At 38.0% G+C, this 22,766-nt stretch overlaps 1 protein-coding gene across 2 annotated transcripts in view; it reads right to left on the reverse strand.

Moving 5' to 3' along the window:
* The window catches only part of LOC144052380 (leucine-rich repeat and fibronectin type III domain-containing protein 1-like protein), a 155,757-nt gene that overhangs the window by 61,235 nt on the left and 71,756 nt on the right, over positions 1 to 22,766 (reverse strand). For both annotated transcript variants that reach the window (XM_077566381.1, XM_077566380.1), the window contains exon 2: positions 17,140 to 17,245. The gene's annotated coding sequence lies outside the window, so the exon portion shown is untranslated. The remainder of the gene's footprint in view (positions 1 to 17,139; positions 17,246 to 22,766) is intronic.

Genomic DNA, 22,766 nt, shown 5'->3' on the forward strand with positions numbered 1-22,766 from the left:
GCTACCAAAATATTAATTCTGTTGGACAATAAATCAAAAGCAATGCTCATCTTGCATTACATTCTTTTTAGTAAATGTTATGGATACCAACAATTTGGCTTTTATGTCTACTATGAGAAGGAGTTGTTGAGTATTACCAATTAAAAGTCCCTACAATCATATTCAGATCTATTCCATTGTCTTGACACTCTAATGGAGAAAAAGCAAACAACAAAATATTTGATTATGTTCAGATGATGGTTTAGGTAATTTACATTCAGTATTCTAATCTATACTCTTAAATCCACAATCAAATCCTGGCCTCGCCTTAACCTGTTGTTTTTTCCTTCGCACCCCTCCATACTGTGTCATAAGTCACATTTTCAAGAGCAAGTCCCTAACAGTGTGTCTGGAATGCTATTTTGAAAAATACAGGTTTTCTGTATGTTTCTGTTGGTTTATTTGTGCATCATGTTGCTCTCCTCTGCTTGCTTTGGTGTTTTCTGGGTAGTGTTTCCCGACTTCCTCTCACATTCCAGAAGCATACATTATAGGTTGATCTAAGACCGCATTGTTTTTACGGTTTCCGTCAGACAGTAGATTATCCATAGGTGAGTGTGAGTGGATGTTAGGATATATGAAACGCCTGCACTTGGCTGGCTGGGTGCAGCCCGCCTCCCCCAAATTCAGCTGGAACAGGCTCTAGCTCACCCACGACCACAATGAGGATAAATGCGAAAGAAAAAGGATGGAATGAAGATTCAGCTGTTAAACACTAATTTGAATTATATTAAACAGTTAAAGTCCTTGAGAATCACAACCCATGTGCCTTCAAAATACGTATGATGGCATTCTTTTTTTTTTCTTTTTCATTCATTTAGTATTCATTTGTGTTTACCATTTTTAACATTATTAAACAAATCAATGTTAGGAATAGATGAGACAAAAAAAATTAAAGCATCAATTTAAACTAATTATAAATGTGAGCTCGGCAGCAGTATGTTTATTTCCCCTCAAATGACCTGAAGAAGATGCCAAGATAAAACATGTGCTGTCTTCAAGTGGCAAATGTTTATGTGATTATGGTATTACAAAGTAAGGCATAAACACACACGGACAGCGTCTTTGTGCTGCCTGACAGACTGCTCTCTGCTTTGCATTTATGAATCAATCGGTTGCATGGAGGCACAATAATAATAATAATATAAAAAAAAGATACTGTAAGCATGTTGAAGGCAAATATTGGAGTCAATGGCACCGTGTGATTGATTTTTGGAACGTAGTCATTTTTGTAGAATGGGATGTAGATGGAGAACATTTTTGCTCAGCAGCCTTTTAAATGATAATCTCACTTACTGCCTTTAAATTTAGCAATTGTATTTTTAACTTGGAAAAAAATAACAAAATGTTAAAATTCTAACATATAAGCAATGCTATACTAATTTCATGCGTACATAGTAAACATTTTTTTTTTTATCTGCCTGTATTAATTATTTTACGTGTATTTCTAACAGTAGCTACAGATTATTTAAAACAGAGTACTTAAATTGGCATCATTTTCTTCTATAACAACAACAATATGTCAAAAGGATATTTATATTACTATTCATGACCAATTATCAATTTTGTTTTGGATGTATGGTGGTTAAAAAACAAAAAACAACAACAACTGAATGACAACTGATTATTGACGGAGACCTTACATTTCTAATAACATCAATTGATTACCAAGGCAACAAAATAAAGTGCAGAACACCATATCAACAACTGATTTTATAACAAGAATTCTAGACATACTGCATTTTATATAGACCCTCTTGGGATAAATCTTAGGACAAATATGGTTGCAAAGGCAAGTTGTGCTGTTTGTTTATTTTTCTGAAGTATTACGCATTAACTACTGTACATTGTTTTTTTTTTAGATGGCAGACGTTACTTTAGCAAGTCAGTGAGTTGGTCTTAGCATGATAGAGATCTTTGCCTTTTATTGCTTGTGTGTGGCTTCACAATACACAATAATAATGTTAATTATTGAGCGTGTGGCTCACTGCAATTTACCAACATGACCCCCGTTTTGTTCAAACAAAGTTGGCGGACATTTTTGGGAACTGAAGTAACACTGGGTAGAGCAGGGGGTAGGCAAGTTCGGTCCTAGAGAACCGCAGTCCCGCATGTTTTTGATGTTTTCCTCCTCGAACACAGCTGAGAGGCTCCTGCAGAACCTAATTATGAACTGATGATTTGAAACACCTGGGTTGGAAGCAGGAGACACCGAAAAACATGCAGGACTGCGTCTCTCTAGGACAGAACTTGCCGATCCCTGGGGTAGAGCAATGGAATGATGAATGGAAGAAGTGGAGGTGTTCGAAAAAAGATTTGCACTGGTGTGAACTTGTTAGTTGGAAAATGTGTGCATATGTGTATTTTTGGGTTTCTGTCTTATGGTGTGTCTTGCACTTCCTTTGCGTACTTTGCATCCCACAATGGAGATAGATTACCCTGTCAGATGGTCCACTGGTGTACACCACTGTCGTGTGTGTGTGTGTGTGTGTGTTTGTGTGTATATATAATTTCCTCTCTGTGAACCAAACCGTGAAAATATTCATCTAGCATATACTAGCATTTGCATGCACATACTGATCTGTACTGCTCACCCGTATGCATAAATATGCCATGTACTACACATACTGTATACTGCATCTTTCGTAATTAACTCATTCACTGCCATTGACGGCTATAGATGTCAAAAATTTATTTGAACTATTTCTATTAATTAAAAAAAACAAGAGTATGAAAACCTAGAATTATTTTAATTGCACATTTAGAACAGATTTCACATTTGTGATGAATCGTGAGTTAACAAATGAAGTCATGCGATTAATATAATTTAATCGTTTGATGCCCCTAATTTTGAATAATCTTTTCTTTCTTTTTTAACTTAGGGGCATCAGGCGATTCCATTTTTTAATTGTATTTAATCACATGACTTCACTAGTTAACTAGTTAAGATCAATCACAAATTTGATATCTGTTCTAAATGTACAATACATTTTCTAGGTTTTCATACTCTTTTTAACAAATGTAGAAAACATTTTGAAACTAATAGAAATAGTTCAAATGAATTTTTGACGTCTCTATAGCCGTCAATGGCAGTGAATGAGTTAAGTGGCAGTGGCAGTGAATGAGTTAAGTTAATAATTTTTGCTAAATAAAATCAAATATATGATTGTAGTCGAAGACCACAATGTATCCCAGTGCTGATTGCATTTAGTGTTACATCAAATTCAATATGTTGTTTGTCCCTCAATCATCCACCCAATGTCATCCATTATGAATAATGTCTTGGTGAAGATATCAAAAGGCATGGAGCAGCGATTGAGCCCACTACAGGCATGGCAGCAACTAGATGAATAACAGTTGAAGACAATAGCAAATAGGGGAGAAAAAAAAAAGTGATCCTACAGAATGGGGTCGCTGTCAAAACCATTGGTTAAAGAAAAAAAACTTGGTGGAGGCCTGTATCTTAGCAACAGTCGATGACACATGGATGGTAACAGTGAGGAGGTAGGAAGAGTATGTGTTATGGTTGTGGGGGTGTTGTGAGTGTGTGTATGGGGGCTGTGAGAAAGCACAAGATTAGTCTGGAGATCTGGCAAGTAATGAGTCTGCGTTGTCGTCATAGGGTGATGGGGTCGAACAGATTCCCCATCGCAGAGAGTGCAACTACACTGGTGCTGTGTAAAGAGTGTCGTTTCACTATACAGTAGGATAGTCTTGAGTTTATTTTTGTACACTGGCCTCGCTCTGTTCTATCACAACACACATACACAAACAAACACACGCACGAAAGAACACAGGAAGCATACATTTCTTCTGTCCGTGTCACATCGTATACTAAATAAATAAACACATAATTTTTTATTTAAAAGTTCTGCAACTGAGGCAGAAGATTTTACCATGTACCATATGAACACATCTTTGGATTTATGGAACCCACGTAACATTTAAATAGGTTACCACTTTATAATTGACAACTAGTGAGTAGAGATCTGCGTTACTCTGCTCTATTAAAGTCCTCAGTAAATGTGTGAGGGCAAAAGCTAGCAAGCTTGTAACTGAAAATTGTGCATTGTCCAAAGAATAACTGCACATTATATGATAAGGGGTCTATAGTTGTAGACTGTGCAGCTGCGTTCAAGCGTAAAAACGGGCGTATCCTGATTTTAATCCCGTTTAAATAAAGTTACTTTATCTTTTCAAAGTGGCTTTTATGACCATGTATAAGCATCATTCTGTTATAACAATTAGCTGAAATAGAAGCTGAAAAATACACATTTGGAAAACTCTTGTCTTGAATGTGAGAAAAAGCTCAATAATGAACTGGAGGATCATTTAAGGTCCACAAGTTAATGGGTACAATTACTTCCTTTTCTCAAGCGGTACATATGTTACTAATCCTATTTTTATTTGATATGCACGCACCAAAGACTCACAAGCAAGAACATAAATCTTTGCACAGCTATAGGAAGTTAAAGTTACACATTTAATCCATGTTAGTTTTGTGTACACTTTTCACGCAATGACCACTGGAATTTCTATGATAAAGAATAAGGGAAAAGACACAGACTAGTTTAGAGTATGTGAGCGAGAGAGAGAATGTGTATGAGTTTGTGGGAATGCTATTGCAAGTAAAGATGTGTGGGGCTCAGGCCCAGGGTATGTCAGTGATGAAGAATAATGCATGTTATGTGCTATTAGCTGATGGTGAAGCTCATTTCTTCAGATGATATAGTGATTTTTAATACCGGCACACTTCCAAGACACAACAAACTAAATTATAAGGCAATAATTCTCAGACATGGATGAAAACATTCAACAACAGTATTATAATGGTTGCTTTCACTAATCGATTGAGTGATTTCTTCCACAAATACAGAAAATTGCTATTTTTATAAAATATCAGCTGATTCCTGCTTTTTAATGTCAATCATACTGGGTGATGTTAACCTTGCTGGACTTTGGAACAATTCCCACACCCTCCTCTGACCCACTGACCAGGACTAGCCTTTTTACATGTGCCATTGCATCACTGTTGCAACTATGTGGTGTTATGTATATTGGTACAATAGGGCGACAGATCAAAACGAACGGTGTGAAGTGTGTCCAAGCTCTGTGCAGATTGCTGATTGTGGTTGTTGGGTCACCCCAAAATGAGTCAAACGGTCATTCGCCAAGTCCAAGCATTGACTGGCTATAAGTACAGACGTTCCCCTACTTACGAACATTCGAGTTACGAACAACGGTACATACGAACATTTCTGCGCGTACAGTATGTCGAAAAATGTTCGGAAAGAAATGCTGTAAGTTAGATTTTGTATTGCGCATAGTGCTTCTTTCCGCCGCTAATACCGACGCTTGGCGCTGTGAGAGCTCATTGGAGGCTCAGCAACGTGTCGAGGAGGAGGAGGAAGAAACGTCGGTCCCCATGAAGGAGGAAATAACTTTTGAAGCCGATTCCAGCGACGACGAAGAATCTCTCATGATATAAAATCCTCCTCTTCCTCCTCCTCCATCATCTCCTTAAGCATCGAGTACATCTTCCAAAAGTAAGTTAAACTTCATTTTATTTATCTTATTACGTACATGTACATACTGTGTGTGTCTCTCGCTCTCTCTCTCTAACATACGTAGTACAGTACAGTACTGTACGTATTCTCTCCATTTTATTAAAAGTTTTTTTCAGTACAAACCAATGCAGGTTACTTGTACAAGCCTTAAACATACTTATATAAACCTTCAATATACTTATATAGGCTTTAAACATAAATTATAATACAAAATATAGCACTGAAGCAACTTACGAACAAATTCACCTTACGAACGATCGTCCGGAACGTAACTCGTTCGTAAGGTGGGGAGCGTTTGTATAAGGGATTTTGAAATGCACTATGCATGCTTGGTCTCTGCCTTGGAACAAAATTATGAATCACTGGTAGCCATTTATATATTTTGGTTATTTTAACTCAGCATGTTTTATCTTTGCCAAATCTTTCTTGCCGTTTTTTTCTTGTGAATAACTTGTTAAAAAAGCTCATTTTGAAATGCAGGGTATCGCTGACTATTGACTGAAGCCCTTAACAATATTACCACCGATTGCATAGCAGTTGCTAGTGGGATTTTTGACCTTCATGCTTTAATTGTATTTCACTAGCACAGTTAAAGCTTCATTTTTGTATTCTTACATTGTAAAAGTATTGCTGTTACTTAAAATGAAGACTGTCAATCTATTAAAAGTCTTATTGAAATTAATCGCATGATTTATATAATTAACTCATGATTAATCACAAATTAATTTTCCACCATGCACAAGTAGATTTATTTATTTATTTTATTTTATTTATTTTTTCTCTGGGGTGTCTATAGTTCTGTGTGGCCCGGTATCAAATGGGTATCTATTAGTTTATTGATACAGTTATTCTACAGTCATTCATAGTTGTTTGAAGTTTGAAGAAATACTATACAGTTAAAAAGTGTAAAACATCAAGTTATTGATTTGATGCTTTTTTTCCACTATTGGACTGGTTTTATCTATGTAAAGATCTTTGTTGTCTGGGGCCAGTGGTCAAAATAGAGTATGCATGTGTGCGTACGTGTGTGTAGATACATAAACACAAATCATTTAGTCTAGTCCATTGGGCTGGTTTGAAGTCACATTTCCCAGAATTACTTTCATGGATGTTGGCACCTTTTGCCTTGTTTGTTCATAGTTTTGGCTCAGGGAGCTATTATGTTGAGTGAGGGGTCATGGTTCTGGCACATTTCCCCTGCTATCCAAATCTCATACCAGCTGGGTGACCAAGCTGGCAGCCCTGCAGATATACACACAATGGCACAAACAAATCCCCACATAAATGCACGTGGGCTGATAAACAGAGTTGTTCATACAAACCTTCACCTTGACTGTAAAAGACATACAACGAGGAGCAAAACCGCATAAACATTTGTGCGGGGATATCTTATGATACACGACTCTTTCTTGTTGTTTCACTCTGTACCTATCAAAATATTCAGCTCCCTTTCGTGCCAGTTCCATCCAACACTGTGCTCAGTGCATCAACTTTCTAAAATAGTCCTGCCAGTACAGTTCATAATGAGGTGATGCGAGCACACTGCAACAATGTTTGTCAGTCCATATTCTCTCACTGGGGTCTTGATCCTTTTTTCTTCGGTGAGCTACTTTTACACTACGTGAAAATGAGTGCTGCTCATGTTGCTCACATTGCTAATTTGATCTCCACAACATGTGGGTGAATGCTTGTATTTATTTATTTACAGTGCTCAGCATATATATATATATATATATATATATATTACCACAACAAAAACGACTACATCTAGTATTTTCTATTACCTCTGTGACTTTTATGGGTAGCAACATATCTGCTCGGCCCGGAATTAACAAGTTGTCAGTCTTTTTCTCGGGGTTTACTTATTTGTGCAAAAATGTTCTTTAACAAATTTGTTAAGAAAACACTTTTTTGTGTGTGCTAACTAACAAATCTCGTTAGCAATCAGTGGCCCACATTTGTGGGAGTATTTTGTAGTATAGTATCCCATAGAAAATCTTGATTCTGAAAGGAATCTAAACCTGTTGGTGTGTACTCATTTATGCTGAGCACTTTATGTATGTATTTATTTATTTATTTATTTACTTAGTGCATATCACACAATCAAAAATGATACTAAAGGACTCATACTCTGTAAAGTAACTTCATTTTACCAATAATATACTGTTTGCCTTGAGACAGGAGTGAATCGACTTGAATTTTTCAAGATACGAGCTGTCAATCATCTGATGATATTTTTGCTTTGATTTGCGAGGCAGACTTGATTTGTGACTGCTGTATAGCGGCAATAAACTCAACTCACTTCACAGTAAGCAGCGGTGGTGGAAGAAAATCTTAATGTGTGTGGTGCTCTATGTTGAGATTATCGGAGCACACCGCACAAAACTACTACCTTTATGCGTGGGGTCTGTAACAGATAAACAATCTTTTAAGATTTGAAATTGTTATGTTTGTAGGCCTTAGCATTTCTTGTTTCATTTCAGCATGCTATAGAATCCTTGAATACGTTTACATGCAGTCAATATTCGGGTTAAGGTCAGAATTCCGCTTTTTGAAACAATCAAGGTAACCCGTTTACATGTGTGGCGGAAAGAGTTACTCCCGTTTACATGCTCATTTGTGCTCGATTGGAATAACCCGTAATTACATAAATAACGTCATTTCCGCTTTTATGTTACTATACATTCAATAAAATACATATTAATGTTACTCCTCCAGAAGTGTAGTTCTCATGTTTGTTGACAACGGCTTAAGTATTTCTGGTGGGTTACACGCCAGTAGCACAGACTTATATACTTGTATTTACTGTATGTGTATATAAGCACAAACTGTGGCGTTTTCACCGTAGAGACACAAAATAATGTGAAAACGCAGTTGAGAAATCAATGTATTCAAGGGAGGCTCCTTTAGCAAGTAGGACGGAGCTGCGCATACAAGTCGTGACCAAGATTCCTTACGAGTCAAATAAGCAAAGAAGAAAAAAAGAAGACAAAAAAGAAAAAACATTGCCCCGATCGATCGAGTTATTCCGAATGTGTTTATATGAGCAAGAATTCCGGTTATGAAAGGAGTAAATATTCAGGTTTTTACATGGCCTTACGAAACCCGAATATTGGCAATATGGTTTAAAAGGGTTATTGCATGCATGTAAATGTTGTCTTTCTGTCAATCTCTCAATGGGCTAGCTCTATTTATATTCCTCATTACATTCATTATGATGTTACAAAATGGTAATCTGTTGGCGGTGCATATTTAACCTGCATACTGCCCTTGAAAAGCAGCCAAGTGTCCTGCTGAAGCCAAGTGGTAAAAGCCTACAATACTAGTATGGAAAATTCCCGGGGAATTTTTTTTAATAGGCCCGCTAAATAACTCATCTGGAAGGACTTGAGAGGGTCAAGGTTCAAATACCGCTGCGGACAAAATTAAAAAATGTCAACTCGTTGTTGGAGAGATGCTTGTCTGCTTCCTGTCTACTGTCAACGTGCGCTTGAGCAAGGCACTTTCCCCACCCCACCGGCTCAAGTGGTTCAGCTCTGTTTGAGTGCCACTTTTCACTGTGATGTCACCTCACTTTGCATGCCTGCATGTGTGTGATTTAGTTCTATGTGGGTGGTGTACCACACAAAATATATACAACAGAGTGTAAATTAAATTTCTCCTTGAGGCAATATCAGTGCACTAAATGAAATTGGATTACATTAAATTAAATTAACCTTTAGAACAGCATTTATGGCACTGTTGACGATACTAAAAATGCCTTCCTTGGGAGGCCAGAGTTTTAATAATTTGCGATGCTACTTCTGTGTTTTTAAGTGATTTGATCAGTGATTAATGAGTTCAAGCAATTGAGTTTGACTGGATAAGTGAATTACCAAAGGTAGTGTTACATTTGAAGATAACAAATTAACAAGTAAGAAATAATTGTGCATGGAAACAGAGCCCATTGTCTGAAGGGCCCGCATAGAAATAGAATAAAAAAAAATAATATAATATGCCGTATTTCGAGTGATAATAATGCAGTGCTTAAAGGTGTCATCTACGACTTGGGCCTCAAACTTGCAGCTCGGTGGTCATTTGCATTTGAAACCAAAATATGCGGTATCGCACACTACTATGCCTTATATAGCATTCAATTGCATACAGCTTTTAACACAATTTCACATAACACATATCATAACTGCATGGCTGTTAGAATGTAATCCATTTATAAGGCATGTTACATAAACTGTATAATGTCTACTCTACTGTAACTTGTTTTAACACAGCTCATTGGTTTATATGTTATTTTTTCCATGCAATATTATGCAATGGTTTCTAGCATGACCACCAAAGGGCCCAGGATAAACATAACCTCAATTGTCATTTGTTTCACTATAAAACGAGTCGGTGGTTCTAAAGGAGCCAGAGGAGCGACTAAATGGGGGACAAAGGATAAATGCAGATTTAATTAATTTAGATTTAAAAGCTCATTTCACCGTCAGTTCCGAAAATTTAAAATAATTTGTTTGCAACTGCTTTTTGTTCATCTGTAAACTTTTGATTTACAGTATTTTCCTGACATTGTGTCCTTCATGTTTAGAAACTAGTGACTGTGAAGCTTACTGATGTCTATCTTTCAAAGACAATTTCCCTTATCACATACACGCTCGATAAGCGTCAAATTAACTGAGAGGTTTTGTGTTCTGGGATTGGGCCCTGCTGTGTGGAGTTTGCATGTTCTCCCGGGTTCTACCCGTGTTCTCCAGCATCCTCCCATGTTGTGTCTGCTTGTGGCCTGCGATTAACCTGTCGACCAGTCCAAGGTGCACTCCTTCGCTTGCTCTAATTTATCCGGGAATGATGACAACAGGTTGTATAGAAAATGCGTTGATAATGGAAGGATTAGGAGAAAAAATATTTTACAAGCCATAAAAATACACAGCTATAGTTTTTTAAGTTATGCCGATTAAATCATTATACTGTACTATGTCTATTTGATTGTTTCAGTTGTGCTGTGTGGTTAGATTGTTCACAAATGACAAAACTTTCTTTCTGTGTAACCTCTTTCTCAACTCTTTGACAGCCTGCTGTACTATTTATTCTCCCATCTTGACCCTCTTGGCTATCTGATTTTATGAAGTGTTTTAAAGGTTTAGGTGTGACTGATGTGTTTAATTTAGCAGAAAGCAATAGAGAGCTGTTGAGTGATTATGTCGATTACGGAGTAATTTTATTATATAAAAATGAAAAGGGGGAGTAATAAATTTAAAAGTGGAAATAGAATATGTAATAGGGTAGTAGTGAAAAGGACAAGCTGTAATAAGAGAATGAAGAACTCAGAAAGAGGGTAAAAAACAAAAAGGAAGAAAACTGGTTAGAAAATTGTGCTACTTGGGAGTCATCAACATTAAGATTTCTCCATTCAGGGACTCTGTTTGCAGGTGACGTTTTAGCTTTACACGCCATCAAAGATACAATAACACATGGCCATTTCATCACACACGCATACACACAACAACCCTGCCTTTAAATTGATCCATCCCAATATAAAAGCTCACAGACGGTTGGAGCTTATGGAGAGAATTCTACACTACAAATTTTTACAAATGCTTTTTATTCTTGAGTCATCCAGGGAAAATAGCTTGGAAACCATTTAAGCTAATTACCTCTACAATAATATGCGATTACATTTTTGTTTTAGAAATAATTTGGGACTAATTTTACTTATCCTACATTTTTCATTCATTATGTGAATTTGAGCATCATGGACTAAATCTATGAATAATGCAGTGTGAACCATTGCTTGTCGTACCACGGGAATACAATCTTTTTACAAATAATGTCTCATTTACTATTACAGTACCAATAGAAATAGGTGAAAGTGAATCTGTTTAGTGATGAAAATTGTGGTGCAACTTGGCTGGCAGGCACATTTCTCATCCAAGCAGGTGTGCCTGTTTGATAAATATCTCTAAGCACATACTGTACAGTTTATAAAGCAGGGCATATAGTAAATTTAAACTACATTTGCATGCAAGTAATTACTACCACAGGAATCAGTTATGTATGTTTGTGAAAGTACTATGGATTTGCCAGAAGGAGTGTGCATTCTTGTCTTGGACATAATTCCACTTCATTGAATATGTATGATGTTAAGTGACACCAGTATTAGTGTGAGTTTCAATCATATTAGATGAAAACAGTGTGATATGGTTGCAAAGTTATGTCCAGAACAAGGCTACCATAGGAATATTATTTTGAAGGCCAAAGTGAAAATTGTAAGTAAATGACTGTATGTGTTCAGTATGTGAGATTAAAATGACAGCGGCATCATTGTTAGGTGACAAGCAGAACAACTTTTCTCATATGTTTATACTTACAAGTGTGTTTTGCAAAATGACACAATGCACAATAAAATAAATGTTTTGCTAGTTGTAATGTGGCTCTGATCAATCTTGTTTTATCCTTCTACCATGAGAAGGATGTCAGCCATGTCAGCAGAGTAGTGAAAACCCCACGCTCTGCATTGCAGTCCCATGTCTTAATATAATTGAGCTGCTTTTCGTGTTGTCTTCAATTAATGTAGTTTATATCTTGTTCTTCGTTCATGCAATGGGACATGTTTTTTCTTATACCCCACCAAATACTGGCAAAGAATAAACACAAATGGGTCTGTTTCTTTCTTGGCTTTCCTGTATGTGCCTAGCAGATTACCAGCTCAAGAACGAAGCCTAAATAAATATCCTTTTATTTCCCCAAAAAGCATTCTTAGATGACACTTTCCCTAGCACAGTGCATGCTGGTTATTCATTTCAGATGAATAATCTATTATGGCTTGTTAAATAAATGAAAACAGACTGCTTTAAAATTCACAATGCGCAAAAAAGGGAATTTTAATTATGCTCACATAAAGATGGATAATTAGATGTAAAACTGTTATTGTGCTTGGCAATCTTTAACATGTGTCATCTGTCATCTAAATGAAGCGCATTTGACTGACAGTCATGGCAATTGATTGTTCTGAAATTTGAGAAAGAACCATGTCGTTATCATTGTCATTAACAATCTTTTGTGAGCTTGTTTCAATAATAGATCACGGCCTAAAAATGATCTGTATTCCAAGTAGGCTAATTAAAAACCATGTGTATTTCATTAGCTTCAGGCTTGAAACCATTTCAGCAAAAGGAAACTTTTTTTTCCTTTTCTTGTCATCAATAAATTGGCACCTTGAACAAAAGACCACAGTTTGCTGACCAGAGAAAACTGAAAATGATGTAAAGAGTCAATTTGAAAACAAGCATCAGCTCTTTGTAAAAGGTCAAAATAAAGCCCTTTTGAATTGGATCATCATTTTTGTTGCAGACAAGTTGGTTTTCATGTGATATTCCTACTGGAACTACAAAATGGATCCGCAATTTGATGAACAGTGAATCGTGGAAAAAAGTGCTAAGCAAGGTCAAAGTAAGTCATCGCTGTAACGGTTTACTTGGTCTACTTCCGCGTAGGCAGCATGGGTGCAGTTGCCACTCAGTAGCATTGTGAATGAAGGTTTTTCTGTCTCTATATGTGCCCTACGATTGACGACCAGGCCAGGGTGTAGCTTGCATTTTGCCTGAAGTCAGATGGAAATGGCTGAACAGGAAATGCCTCTGAACAGGGCCAGCAGGATTGTAAGGAGCCCCTCTGGTGCCAGGCTATGAATTTTTATTTTTTATTTTTTGCTAATCTGCAGCCACAGTTTACTAATCTGTACCCACAGTTTATTAAACTGTTCCCACAGTTTACTAATCTGTACCCACAGTTTACTAACCTGTTCTCACAGTTTACTAATCTGTACCCACAGTTTACTAACCTGTACCCATAGTTTAATAATCTGTTCCCACAGTTTAGAAATCTGTACCCGCAGTTTAGCAATCTGAACCCACAGTTAAGAAACGAAGAAGAACACGCGAAAAAGAAACAGTATTGTGACGTAATTTTGGAATGTCCGTTTCACACTCCACACTAACCCAGTTTTCAAATAAAATGTGTACAAATTTGTATCTATATATTTGAGTGTTCTTCTTCATTTCTTATTGCCGTGCTAAACTGTGGGTACAGATTAGTAAACTGTGGATACAGATCACTAAACTGTGGGTACAGATTACTAAACTGTGAGAACAAATTACTAAACTGTGGGAGCAGATTACTAAACTGTGGGAACAGATTACTAAACTGTGGGTACAGATTAGCGGGGGTGGGGGGGTGTTGAGTGATTTCGATTTTTTTTTCAAGACCAAGAATTCCAACATTTTAAAACTTTAAATTGTTAACAAAAAAAAGTAGTTAATGTGACTAAATAATCAGGAGCATTGCTATTGTATGCCTTTTTTATTTAGTTAATAATAATAATAATAATAATAATAATAAATAAATTATTTGTTTTGTTTTGTTTTTTGTTTGCTCTTGGGGAATTGGTTTCTGGGTTCCTTTTTAGACCTACCAGAAAAGTGCTATACATTTTTAAAATGTAATTTACGCTCTGACAACAACAAGTGTGGCAACAACAGGTTATTGCTTTATGATTTATCCAACCATCACATTCTATAAAATGTAATGTTTTTCTTGGCTGTTCTGTAATAAAGGTAGAGGATGTCAGACCACAAATCCCCATAATAAAAAGGCAAACTCATCCAGAAGACACATATCTCCACCAATAGTCACAGCCAACATTATTGCAGTGCTTTCTGTACTGCATGTGTTAACTTTGTAAATATTTGATCTGGAAAGCATACCACTATCATTTGGAAAGGTGATTATAATTGTGGTAGGAGATTGGATGTGCATCCATCCGTTATTCATAGAGCTTATCCTCTTCAGAGTGATGGCAGGGTAATGCTTGCCTACAAGATAGACTGGTTACCAGTCAATCAGAGATATGAGAAGTCAGCTGTACCAAAGTCGAACTACAGAACTACCAATGGCCCAGGGGATGAATGTATAAACTGGTGTATTATTAATATGTGGACAAAACTGTACCCTAATACCCAAACTGTACCCTACCACGTCTCTGGACTGGTCTCTAATTAATAACCGACAATTATCAATTAAACTAACCTGGACAAATTGATGATAACCGTAACTTTCGTAGACTAAGCTCATCGATCACTGCAACCAAAAGTCTGTGTAACTGTCAAAGAGATGTGTGAACCAGTCAACAGGTACAGCATGCTGGCCCACTCCTCCTGATCAAACTGCTGTCTCAGATTTGAAGGGTGCCTACCCCAGACTGCCATTTTCAACTTCTTCGACAGATGTACAATCAAATCTGATTCTCTTCAGAACAGTCTTATTTTTTGTTCTTAGCAATTTATGGGTGTTTTTAGATGTATGTTTAAACGTCATTGTCATCTTTGTAGGCACATGAACTGCAGCTAAAACCAAGCTTCGTGACACTTGCTCCAGAACACCTTGATAGTCTTGACATTTCATAAAATCCTGCCTAGGTTCAAGTAGCACTAGAACATTACCCTCCATGATTCGTAGTATACAACAATTTAAGTACATGAAGCCATTAATACAGGATTCTGACCAGAGATGGGAAGTGACGAAGTACAAATACTCCGTTACTGTACTTGAGTAGTTTTTTTCAGTACTTTGTACTTTCCTGAGTATTTATTTTTTAGACTACTTTTTACTTTTATCTGTTAAATTTTCACATTCCTCAGCCTCCCAGGTAAGGTCTATTCAGGGGTGCTGGAGAGGAGGGTCCGTCGGGAGGTCGAATCTCGGATCCAGGAGGAGCAGTGTGGTTTTCGTCCCGGCCGTGGAACAGTGGACCAACTCTACACCCTCAGCAGGGTCCTCGAGGGTGCGTGGGAATTCGCCCAACCAGTCCACATGTGCTTTGTGGACTTGGAGAAGGCGTTTGACCGTGTCCCTCGGGGAGTTCTGTGGGGGGCGCTTCGGGAGTATGGGTTACCGAGCCCCCTGATACGGGCTATTCGGTCCCTGTACGACCGATGTCAGAGCCTGGTCCGCATTGCCGGCAGTAAGTCGAATTTGTTTCCGGTGAGGGTTGGACTCCGCCAAGGTTGCCCTTTGTCACCGATTCTGTTCATAACTTTTATGGACAGAATTTCTAGGCGTAGCCGAGGCGTTGAGGGGGTCCGGTTTGGTGGCCTCAGCATTGCATCTCTGCTTTTTGCAGATGATGTGGTGCTGTTGGCTTCATCAAGCCGTGACCTCCAGCTCTCACTGGAGCGGTTCGCAGCCGAGTGTGAAGCGGTTGGGATGAGGATCAGCACCTCCAAATCCGAGACCATGGTCCTCAGTCGGAAAAGGGTGGAGTGCCCTCTCCGGGTCGGGGAGGAGGTCCTGCCCCAAGTGGAGGAATTCAAGTATCTTGGGGTCTTGTTCACGAGTGAGGGTAGGTTAGAGCGGGAGATCGACAGGCGGATCGGTGCAGCATCTGCAGTGATGCGGACGCTGTATCGGTCCGTTGTGGTGAAGAAGGAGCTGAGCCGAAAGGCAAAGCTCTCGATTTACCGGTCGATCTACGTTCCTACCCTCACCTATGGTCACGAACTGTGGGTCGTGACCGAAAGAACAAGATCCCGGATACAAGCGGCCGAAATGAGTTTCCTCCGCAGGGTAGCCGGGCTCTCCCTTAGAGATAGGGTGAGAAGCTCGGTCATCTGAGAGGGACTCAGCGTCGAGTCGCTGCTCCTCCACGTTGAGAGGAACCAGTTGAGGTGGCTCGGGCATCTGGTTCGGATGCCTCCTGGACGCCTCCCTGGGGAGGTGTTCCGGGCATGTCCTACCGGCAGGAGGCCCCGGGGACGACCCAGGACACGCTGGAGAGACTATGTCTCTCGGCTGTCCTGGGAACGCCTTGGGGTCCCGTCGGATGAGCTGGCTGAAGTGGCTGGGGAGAGGGAAGTCTGGGCTTCCCTGCTAAAGCTGCTGCCCCCGCAACCCGACCCCGGATAAGCGGAAGAAGACGGAGGGACGGACGGACTGTTAAATTTTAACATGAATATCTGTACTTTTTACTCAATACATTTTCAATACAAGGTCGTTACTTTTATTTTTAAATGCATGAAAATGATTAAAATACTTAACCTGGAAGAAAAAATAGCCAATACTGTCTCCTATGTCTCATATGAAGCGTAACACACGGTCCCCTACATCCCAGCTTGTGATTGTCTCTACGACACGATACTCAACACTGTGGACTTGACGCAGGGCAAGTCATAGTGTCAACTTGCTGATGTATACCCATTTTTGCTCTACTAGCTCATATCTTCCAAATTGATGTACATCCGGTAAAAATAATTTTTTTTACCTCTACTTGTCAAGTACATTTCAGAGCCTGTACTTTTTACTTTTACTTGAGTAATTATTTGAATGAGTACTTTTACTTTTATCAAAGTTGTTTTTATACACAAGTAATTGTACTTATACTCAAATAGAGAATGTCAGTACTTTTCCAATCTCTTATTGTGACCAAGAATATATATACTGTATATATTTAAAGTGACCAAAAAAACTGTATGCCAAGTATGCCTACCTTTATGAAGTGTGCTGAGATTTAATTGGGGTCAACATGAAGAACATCTGCAGTGACTGACAGATGGATCGATTATGATGGGCAGGCTAGAGGGAGGGAGCCCAACCTGAATAAAAGAGCAGAGAAAAGACACAATAGGTTATTATTTACATTATAAGGCTTCTTTATCTTGGAAATAGACACACTGACACATACGATCGGGTCTCCAGGTGCCCACTTCACAGATTTGTAATCTCCCAAGACAACTTAATGCCATCGGCTTGTGGAGGTCTGCTTGCAGTTCCATGTGAGAATGCGAGGACCACATATTTTCCCAGATACCAAACAAGATAAACAATAATATCCTTGATGTGTTTTTTATGCTACAAATGTAATTATATTATAGGATAATAATTCAAGTACACCCTTTAAGAGCAATTAATTAACTAATTTCTCAAGAATATTTAACTTTGGCATTGAAATGTAGAATTATAAATAAAATAAGACTGAAACTCTGTTCACATTAATTGCACTTAAACAAATATTAACACAACATACAAACACATGCGTGCAGTGGCAAAGTGAAAATAAGATGCCTTTTATCTCCTTCAGAACGACCTCTTGCACTTGTGTACAAAGCTGAAATAGCTGTTTGGTAAGTACTTTTTTTATGTAATATGTACTGCCTATCAAAAGCCTGCAGCATTTTTTTTATGTGTGAAAAAATATTGTGTCTATATTCATTAAATAAGCCAATATGATAATCATTGTGACAAGCCTAACGGCATCCATGATTCCCAAAAACAGTTTGAAAAAGGGACTCGTCAGACCACAGCACACTTTTCCACTTAGCATGGTAGAGTTTTAACTTGCATTTTTTTTATGTAGAAATGAACTGTTAACTGACAATGGTCCTCTGAAGTGCTCATGAGCCCATACGGCAAAATCCTTTACACCACAGTTGTCCAACCTCTTTTGACCTCTTTTTTCAAGCAGTCAACCTCACACAATTGACCAGTTCAATGAAAACATTGCAAACCCACACACCTTTTCCAGCCTGTAGTAACTAACCGCACGACACTTTTTCTTGTTGTCATATAAACACTAGACATCACATAGCATTCACAAACAATAACTAAAAACAATAACATTAATCAATTTGAACATTACATAATTGTCTGTGTAGAGTATTCAATTGAATATAGGTTGAAAAGAATAAGCTAAACATTTTATTTTCTTCCCCGCCAGCCAGGAGACTCGTATGATCTAGGTTAATGGAGACCTCGCACTACAGGATTCCTCAGTCCTTTTGTTTGTCAGAGTATCGTTTGGTGAGTGCAGGCCATGCGGTGCAAGTGAGACTTAAAATGACGTTTGCAAAATCGTGATCTCTTGCTGTTCAGTCTAATTTGCCTTATTTGCCCATTCTTTCATTTAATATTTCTGGTTTATACCAAGGGTGGCCATGTTTGGTCGTCGAGAGCCACTATCCAGCCTGTTTTCCATGTCTACCTTCATCAGCAAGCTTTACAGAAGCCTTAAAACGATCCTAATCATGAATCAGGTGTGTTAGTGGAGAGAAACATAGAAAACAGGCTGGATAGTGGCTCTCAAGGACCAAATTTGGCCACCCCTGGTTTGTCCTGTGATGGGAGTGGTAATAACTTTGTAAAAGTGAGGGGGATGTATGTCGCAAAAAAACTAATTAATGATCATGTGTTCGACATGACGATGTTTTTAGTTAGCATCTGCCCACATATTCAATTACATCTTGATTACATACTGAACTTATTTACAAAGTAAATGAAATTGGTCATCTTCATATACACACATCAGACACATGTACACCTAGGAAATAAGCACCACCCATGAGACCCCCACCCCTCCACACGGCCTCACTTCCTTCTATACGCCTCGCTCACAAACTGTAACAAAAATGGTAAAGAATAGGCTGAAAATTAAGCTCCCAGAATTAATCCCCACCTACAGAATAAAACAATTAAGCCATTTTTCCGTAGGTATGTATGTGCCTTTGTGAACAATGAACCTAGAGAGCACCCGCTTCCTCAGCACGGACTGAACAATAGCGAATCACAACAAGAGAAGCGGTCCTTAAGGAAGCAAAGCCGATCATCGGCTGGTCACACTAAAAGCCTGTGTCATGTTTCAAGGGACAACAGAGTGAGTGGGAGAGGAGGCGTTCACACAGTGGCAGAGTGAGCGACTGAGGTAAGACGTCTGTGCAAAATGTGTGGGTGTTACAAAACCCACATGCCCGGTGGGAGCAACACTCATCTGTCATGGAATTTGAAGACCAGTACCCGCAACCTTGAGTTGAACCTAGTCTTTTTGGTTAAAACCCTGTGGGCTGACCAAAGAGCCAGACATCCACGCATAACAGCCATTAAACAACTATAGTGACAGACTTGTCTATCACACTACTACTCCATCTAGAGTCTCTCCCATGACCCACATAGATAGCCAATCCCAGTCCTTACCCATTTCGGGTCAATTGTACAGGGTAGGCCTAAACAATATATATCTTTTTTCTTTTTTAGCAATTCCTTTTTTTTTTTCTCTCTCTCTCTTTCAGGAGAGCTCAGTATTGTTCATTCGATTTGACATCATCATTGCTGTCCTTTTTTAAAAAAAAAAAATTAATTAATTAAAAAAAATTAATAAATGTTTTTTTTTTTGTTTGTTTTTTCAGCAATTCCTGACCACGTGATCATATAGTCTGTTGGATCAACTATAATCTCACACATAAATGCCATCTCCAATCTACCGTCAAGCGCACCAATCAGAAGCGGCATGGAAACCAATCATTTCCGATCTGCTGCTTGCGAACTCGGGGCGGGTGGGTGGTGTATACCCAGCACTAACAAGGCACAAGCTTCTAGCTGTACTTGCTATCTGGCGTGGCTAAACATCATCCTCCCACGGTGCAGATCCTCTCCTCTAAATAACTAATCCTCGCCTCCATGGTGGCAAATAAGTTACCCGTCTATTAAACATTGTTATCACTAAAGACGGAGAAGGAATAGCAACACCGGCAGAGAAAGCACAAGAAGCCATGCTATTGGCTAAGCTAATGTTGTGTCGACAAACACCAGAAAAAGTGCTTACATGTGCAGTACGCATGAGTTTGGCTGGAACCACGTTAAAGCGCAGAGCAATAACCTACAAACAGCAAAACAGCAGGTCAATAAACAAACACCCCAAAAACCAGAAATGACTGGATTTTGCGTCAGCTAGGATTATTTAATATATTAAATATTTATAATATCAGTTATTTATTTGTTTGTTTGCTCTATTTTGAATTCTGAGTACTTTAACTTTTGAGACATAAGCAAGGATAGGCCTCAAAATAACCACATTTATTTTTCCAATTTAGCTTTGCTCAGGGACATTTGTTAAATTTATTTCATTATATATAGAAAAATCTGACTTGTTTAAGGAGCAGAGAGAGGAAGGAATCTGATTATTTCTGTCTCTTAAATAACTTTCCGTGATATTGTTTGACATTTATATTTAGATCATGATACTGTTATTTGGGAAGAGATACCATTCTTACCATGGCATGAATTTTAGGCGATATTGTTAAGCCTCAGTCTCCAATTGTAGTAAAAATACTGCAACAATTGTTTTTATTTTATTAGATTAATCACATTTTAGAATTTTGAATAATCATGATTAATCACTTACTTAAAAAGGGATTTTATCAACATGTTTTACACGCCAAATGTGAAGAGCACCTGTTATGTGTTAATTCTTTCTACATTTAATGCTACGAGGACGTCTTCTTTTTTCATCCACTAAATACTCTCATTCTCCACTTTTTTCTAATCAGTTAATTTTAAGTTAAACTTTACTTGAATGCATGTAATTATGTTTATTGCTCAAACACAACCACCTTTAACGTAACCATCTGCTGTCAAGCTAAAGGATCATCTGTGATCAAAATTAATAGTGTTATTAAGCTGCCTTAATACATACAATTTTTTTTTGATTAATCAATGAGTTAACCCTTTAACTTTGACAGAACTAGTAAAGGTTAAAACATTGTTGCATAATTAGTTTTAATTACATATAATGATATATTTATATATGAATGACAGAAAACAATAGTTATTGCTTTATTGAACCAGTTTACAAAAAAATCTGTCAAATTTGTTATTGTTATTGAGTGAATATGATCCTGAAGTCTGGCGTGAGGGAAAAAACGCAAATATGCGAGGTCAATATTCGCAAGCAGGTGGCATGTTATGTTATGAGAAATAATTACTCTGATCACAGATTCAAATGTGGAAAGCTGTAGTGGAATGTTTGTTGAAGTGCCAGCATTAACATTGGGCCATATTCTCCCATTCATGTTTATTTCTGAAGCCATTTTTAATGCATCTGGCTTCTGCACGTTCATGGTATTTTGATTCTCCCATCCAGATTTTTGAGTGACACACCCACCCTTCGTCACATGGAAATGTGTGTGACAACACCAAAAAGGCATAACTAGGTGGAGTCTTTCCAGATCATGGCGTTTTCATGAAGATCCATCCGGCTACTTTGAAGGAGGATGCGGTTTTGCATTCTGTATTTAATAAATCCTATTCAAGTGATTTATTATTAGAATACTATACTCATGAATGAACATATACTTGGAGCAGGTGCAAAGGGAGTGAGTGTTGATTAGGTCACATGTGACACGATCAACTAATAAAATAATAACAAATAATTAAAAATCTATAATTTATGCGGCCATATGCTACTACGATGACTGTAATCATTTGTGATCAGTTTTTTGGAACTCCAAGCCTTTAACACAATGTGGAGTTGTTACACGCCGGCCGTTGTCTCAGCTGAAATGACTCAAAACGTGCAATATGATTTTTCAACGTATTTCGCAGAATATGCATTAGGTGAGATTTGACAGATTTGATTTGTTATTTTAGCGATGCTCCACCCAAAGTGCGGACATTCAATGAATGTGCGTAAGTGGCACACTTAAGTCGATGTGACGATCTGCACAGCAAAAAAAAAAAAAAGCGCAAATGTGCGTTTTTTCTGACTAAAACACACAGGAGAATATGTCCCATTATGCATACGCATACATGGCTCGCTAAAAACTTTAATCACGTTGCTGAAAACTCAACACAGCGCGTGAAACAGATGTCTGTTGAGAAAAGCTATAATTCATATTCCGATCCTTTCCTTCATCTAAAATGATTTTTCCACATTTATTCAATTACATTTCTCCAATCCAAACATCCTTATCTCAGACAGTGAAAATTCCTACCAAAATTAAACAGGAAATAGCAAATTCAAAGCCTGATCACGATTCATAAAATACATACACAGGCATACAGGTATACTGATCCACAATTTGCACTTCTTATCATGTCTTATCCAGTAGAAAGCTATTTTACCAATAGGCTTTAAATTCCATTTGAATGTTATTCTTAAATGTCTTCCTGTCAGTCCGGAAAATCAATCCCTTGTCACACATTTCATCTACAATGGATGTTCTTGTATGTCAGTGGACTTCTGCTCAGTTATTTTCTATATTTAGCACCACTTCCCTGTGCTCAGCGGTGTTACTGTGGTAAAATGACCTGCCAGTGAGCCTGGCGTGTGCTTTTGTGTGTGTGTGT

The sequence above is a fragment of the Vanacampus margaritifer genome, chromosome 5 (genome assembly GCF_051991255.1).
Source record: "Vanacampus margaritifer isolate UIUO_Vmar chromosome 5, RoL_Vmar_1.0, whole genome shotgun sequence".
NCBI lineage: Eukaryota > Metazoa > Chordata > Actinopteri > Syngnathiformes > Syngnathidae > Vanacampus > Vanacampus margaritifer.